The sequence below is a fragment of the Mastomys coucha genome, unplaced genomic scaffold, assembly GCF_008632895.1.
Source record: "Mastomys coucha isolate ucsf_1 unplaced genomic scaffold, UCSF_Mcou_1 pScaffold7, whole genome shotgun sequence".
Lineage (NCBI taxonomy): Eukaryota > Metazoa > Chordata > Mammalia > Rodentia > Muridae > Mastomys > Mastomys coucha.
In genome coordinates this window covers 60633470-60638314 of record NW_022196913.1, presented here as the reverse complement: position 1 = coordinate 60638314, position 4845 = coordinate 60633470, and the positions used below count along the sequence as shown (strand labels likewise).

At 45.7% G+C, this 4845-nt stretch overlaps 1 pseudogene; it reads left to right on the top strand.

Annotated features, from left to right (window-relative positions):
- The first annotated feature begins 522 nt into the window (after positions 1-522).
- LOC116081526 lies at positions 523-3030 on the top strand (annotated as a pseudogene).
- Positions 3031-4845: the final 1815 nt, after the last annotated feature.

Genomic DNA, 4845 nt, shown 5'->3' with positions numbered 1-4845 from the left:
GGCACAGGCAGTGGCCTCCCCAAAGGTGTCTGCCACACTCATTGTCCTGTCTCACGGAAGCCCTGGAGTCCAGTTGTGCCTGACTCATGACTACAGACAGCAGCTCCTCAAGACCCTCCTCCCCCTCCCCAACCCTCTCCCCCTCTCCCTCCCCCTTCCCCCACCTCTAACAGCAGCCCTAGACAGAACTGTAAGCACAGAAATGTGGACGAGAAGGCAGGAGGATTAAAGTCACCCTTAGCTTCTCTCCTCAGTTACCCAGGGCAGAATTAAGTGGGGCTCACTTTTGGGAGATGAAAATATTTGTTTCTAAGGCTCTTGCAGTCCTGGATGGAGAAGCCCACTTTGGTTGTCACTTACTGTGATCGAGCTGTTCCGAGGCAGGCCCTCCCCCAGCCCAGCCCCCTCAGCTTGCTCAGATTCTAGGTAAGAGGTTCCATAGTCACCCTAGGGGAAAAAGTGGGACCCCTGTCCCAACAGAAACCGAGGTCACTAAGCCAGAATTATCCCCCATTGGCACCCATGGCCCCACTGAGTCACCATCGCAAGTTCCGTGTCAGCATTTCTATGTAAGCCAGAGTTTGCTAGGGATCAGTTCACAGCCATAAAAGAGTCTGCTCTAGGCTAAAGCTTGGCCCGAAGGAAATCTCAGCCCAGGAATAGAAACGGAAAAGAAAGCCAGGTGACCCCACCCCCAAGCCTCTCAGGACAAGGGTGCCTGCCACCAGGGCCTCTTAAGGAGGGCTCCGCCGTCCTAGGCCTCTTAAGGAGGGCTCCGCCGTCCTCCTTTAGGACATCAATTTAGGACATGACTACAGTTGTCAAAATCCAAATCTGGTTCTTAGCTTGGTGTGTGTGTGTGTGTGTGTGTGTGTGTGTGTGTGTGTGTGTGTGTGTTTGCTGCTTTGAGAACTTAGAAAAGGCCTGAATTGAGCATGTGTGATCCAAAGCTTTCCCCAGTGAACGGCAAAAGAAGCAGAGACGCTAAGCCAGGCAGGGACCAGGACTCATGTTGCTGATACCTATCATCTCTTGGAACAGTGGTCTGCCTCCTATCTCCCAGGGAACACTCTGAGAGCCAGGCCCAGGGACCTAGCCATGAGGAACACAGCCAGCCAGTGGGAAAAGGGTGCCATATCTAGTAAATAAAACCAAGCCCTCTGCATGCTGTGTAAAATAATTATATAATGATATGATAACAATTATATTTATATATTCATAGTGTAAATAGAACAATTTTTAGTTATACAAATAGCAACTATACAGAACATTAGGAGAAAATCAAGCAAACACATATAAAAGCAGAGATGGGGTCCCACTCTCGGAATCATAAAAACTAGAAGTCCTTAAAAGAAAAGGGTTGCAATACTTTAACTTTTAATTGGTCCTAAATTTTTAAGAAGCCATCTTTTTTCACATACAAGATGAGCTCCCAGGGTCTAAACCACCAACCAGCGAGTACACATGGAGGGACCCATGGCTCCAGCTGCATATGTACCAAAGAATGGTCTTGTTGGGCATCAATGGGAGAAGAGGCCCTTGGTCCCTTGAAGGTTCGATGATCCAGTGTAGAGGAATTTGAGGGTAGAGAGATGGGAGTGGGTAGGTGGATGCATACCCTCATAGAAGCAGGAGAAGAGGGGATGAAATAAGGGGTTTCTTGGGGGGTGAATCAGGAAAGGGGATGACATTTGAAATGTAAATAAATAAAGTATCCAATAAAAAAGAAGAAAGGAACTTTAAGTATACAAACAACATAAAACAAAAACAAACAGACAAAAGATATGGGAGAAAAATACTTGCCACATGTACATGGGGGGGTTGTATTCTGCTGCAGTAAAAGATCTGTGCAGTAAAAGAAAAAGAATCACAAAGAAAAAAAATCAGAAGAAATAGACAAGAGGCATGGAGAGATGGTTTCAATAAGCAAATGGACATTGTCAGCAATGAAAATATGCAGACTACCTCTGGTAGCCAGGGTAAAAGCAGAGTAATAGCATTGAAAGAGATGAGCTCCTCACTCTGTTGAGGATGTAGGGTAAAGAGCTCCCATTGATGGCGAAGGGGTGATAAAAGTGTGGCTGGTGGCATCTATTAAAAGATAAAATCCCAGAGAGGCTGGGGAGGGTGCAGGCTGTTGAGCCGTAGAATACGCTCCATGGACCACAATCTGCCATAGATGCCTGAATTGTTTGAACTGTAGATTAGGAAGGCTTGAACTGCTGGGCTGGACTCAGTCCCTCATGACGATGATGTTTCAGTGGGGGTTGGGATGTGGTTGGTACTTTGGTCTGGAAAACCACATGGCTCATCTTGAAGTACCCTAAGGAAACTTCGTAACTAACCCATGTCTGGTATAGTGTCCAAGAGTTCAACTCAGCTTACCAGCCATGCAACAGGATTGAGTCCCACCTATCCAGTGGAGGACATGGTGGTATTTTTTTTTCTGATGTTGCATGGGTAGCCATAGAAGAAGGAGAGAGCTCAACAAGACGCAGGGCAAGGTCAGGCCTAGACCTCCCCTTCCTTGCTTTGAGAAGGTCGCAAGCAGGCACACTTCCTTCCCAAACTTGCCTCAAGACAAGCCTCCGCCAAAGATGACACTAGCAGGTGGGGGGCCTTACTGAAGAGCTTGCAGCCTCTAGAGCTCAGACTCCCAAGATCATGACCCTGCAGGGACAACAGAGTCTAATGGAGGTTCTTCCACATCTGTTACTGTAGTATGCCCACCTCCTCCTCACCCTTGCCTCCCACTTCCCCTCCCCCTCCACTGGTGCCCCACCAAGTACGTCTGCTCCTAAGCTGATTATAATCAAAGAGAACAAAACCTCCATGCTGAGGAGACTTGGACTAAGGAGGCACACAAAGAGGCCTGATGTGCCAAATAGAGAGATCTTTAAGGATATGAACAGTGGGAAGCCATGATTGGCCAAGAGGTCAGAAAAAGATGGAAAGCCTAGGCCACTGGACACCACTGCTCCGGCCACACTCAAAGCAGAGTCCTAGAAAAAGACGCTTGCTCATGGGTAGCGACACAATAGCTAAGGAGAAGTGGAAAGAACTCCAAGGTCCCGTCAAAAGCCAGCTTTGACATCCCGGGGGTAAGCTGAGGCAGGCAGTGAGATGTGACTTCCGTGCTCTGGGTTGGTGCTGAGAGCAGCTGACAGGGCCCAGTGCTAAGAGGGACTGACGGACGGGTTGGTCTAGATACTGACCAACGGGAGCTGCTGCCTATGGCAGCCAGCAATTAGGGAAACTGCTCAGCAGGCTTTTCTCTAGGGGAAGCTTGATCACTGGGGCTGGCACTCCCCGTGGGCAGCAAAAGGCTCTGAACTCTTTTAGCTCTCAGAAGAGAAAGAAGGAGAAAGAGAGAAAATTCATGTACATATACACACCGAGTGGATGAAGCAGAAGGCAGACTCCAGTAGCTTCATATATATAAATACATATGTACATACATGTATGCATACATACAGACCTACAGACAGACAGACATATATACATTCACACATAGAATGGATGGGACAAGCTCTCCAGCAAGCAGGCTCAAGCATATCACATACACATACATATACACATCTGCACATATGCACACATACCTGGTGGGTGGATGGAATAAGTTCCAGCACATACCACACAAACTTTACATACATATATACATACATACATGCATACATATACACACACATACATATTTGATGGATGGAACAAAGTTCCAACAACGTTAGTTTTTCTCCCATTGCCTATCTCAGCAAAATCTTTCAAGCAGTATAAAATTACAATGTGATTATATTTTAGTTTTCTTCTAGTAAATGATTACGAAAAAAACAATGTTTGCCAATACCTTTACAAGAAATAATATTACATAGTGCAGGTAAAAAAAAAAAATGATTCCCAAGAACCCACGTGAATTTGTAACTAAGCAACTTGTTATAGATTAACAAAGTGTAAGCAAGCAAGGGAGTTTTCTTATTGGCAGGCAGCACAATTTGCGGTTACAAAGATAGGGTTAATTATTTTACTATTTATCTTCAAAAGTCTCATAAAAATCTTAAAAGAATCACAAATCTAAACTTTTATATAAAAATCAATCATATGTATTTTAAATCCCCAGAATACATATCTATCCATCAGCAATTCTCATGAAATCATATCAGGAAGCTGAGGGCAAGAATGAGTACAAGAAATCAATCATCAGCAGTCCGGCCGCAGTGAGGTCACGCCAGCCAGGGCTGCCATTGCTCTTGCTCCTTGACCTTAAAAAGTCCCTAGCTTAACTATTTCAAAGTGTGCCTTTCTGAACTTCAAATTGTTCCCTAAGATTTTTTTCACATCAGAGCCAGTAGCAGAACTATCCTAACCTAGCTTCACTAACCATTTATTTTTCCAAATGCTTTCTAAGGGTGGTGGTCATGGCTGGCAATCTATGTCTCTGAGTTCTTTCCTAGGGTGATGACCGAATCATTAATCTGCTCCAGCAGCAATGCCTGAATGAGACCAAGCATTATTATAGCGAGTGCCAGAGATACTGCCCAGTGAGGGGCTGGAAGCCCCCCTTAGAGTTTTCATACAGTTCTTAGATTAAGAGGGATGGGAGAGCAGCAAGCAGAGCAGACTCCGTAACAGCATGAAGTCTTCAGGCCATGCCTGTTCAAGGCAAACCCATCATGGCTACGCTAACCAGTGGGCCACATTCCACTAATTCTAACACTATTCGCCATTCCTCCTTCCCAGTTCTCAGCAAAGGCCAGAGTCAGAGGCCACCTCAGAGCCGTTCCTGCTTGGCCCACATATGTTGAAGTACGTAGGGAAAATGAAAGCTTTAATTGAAAAATGTTCCAGACT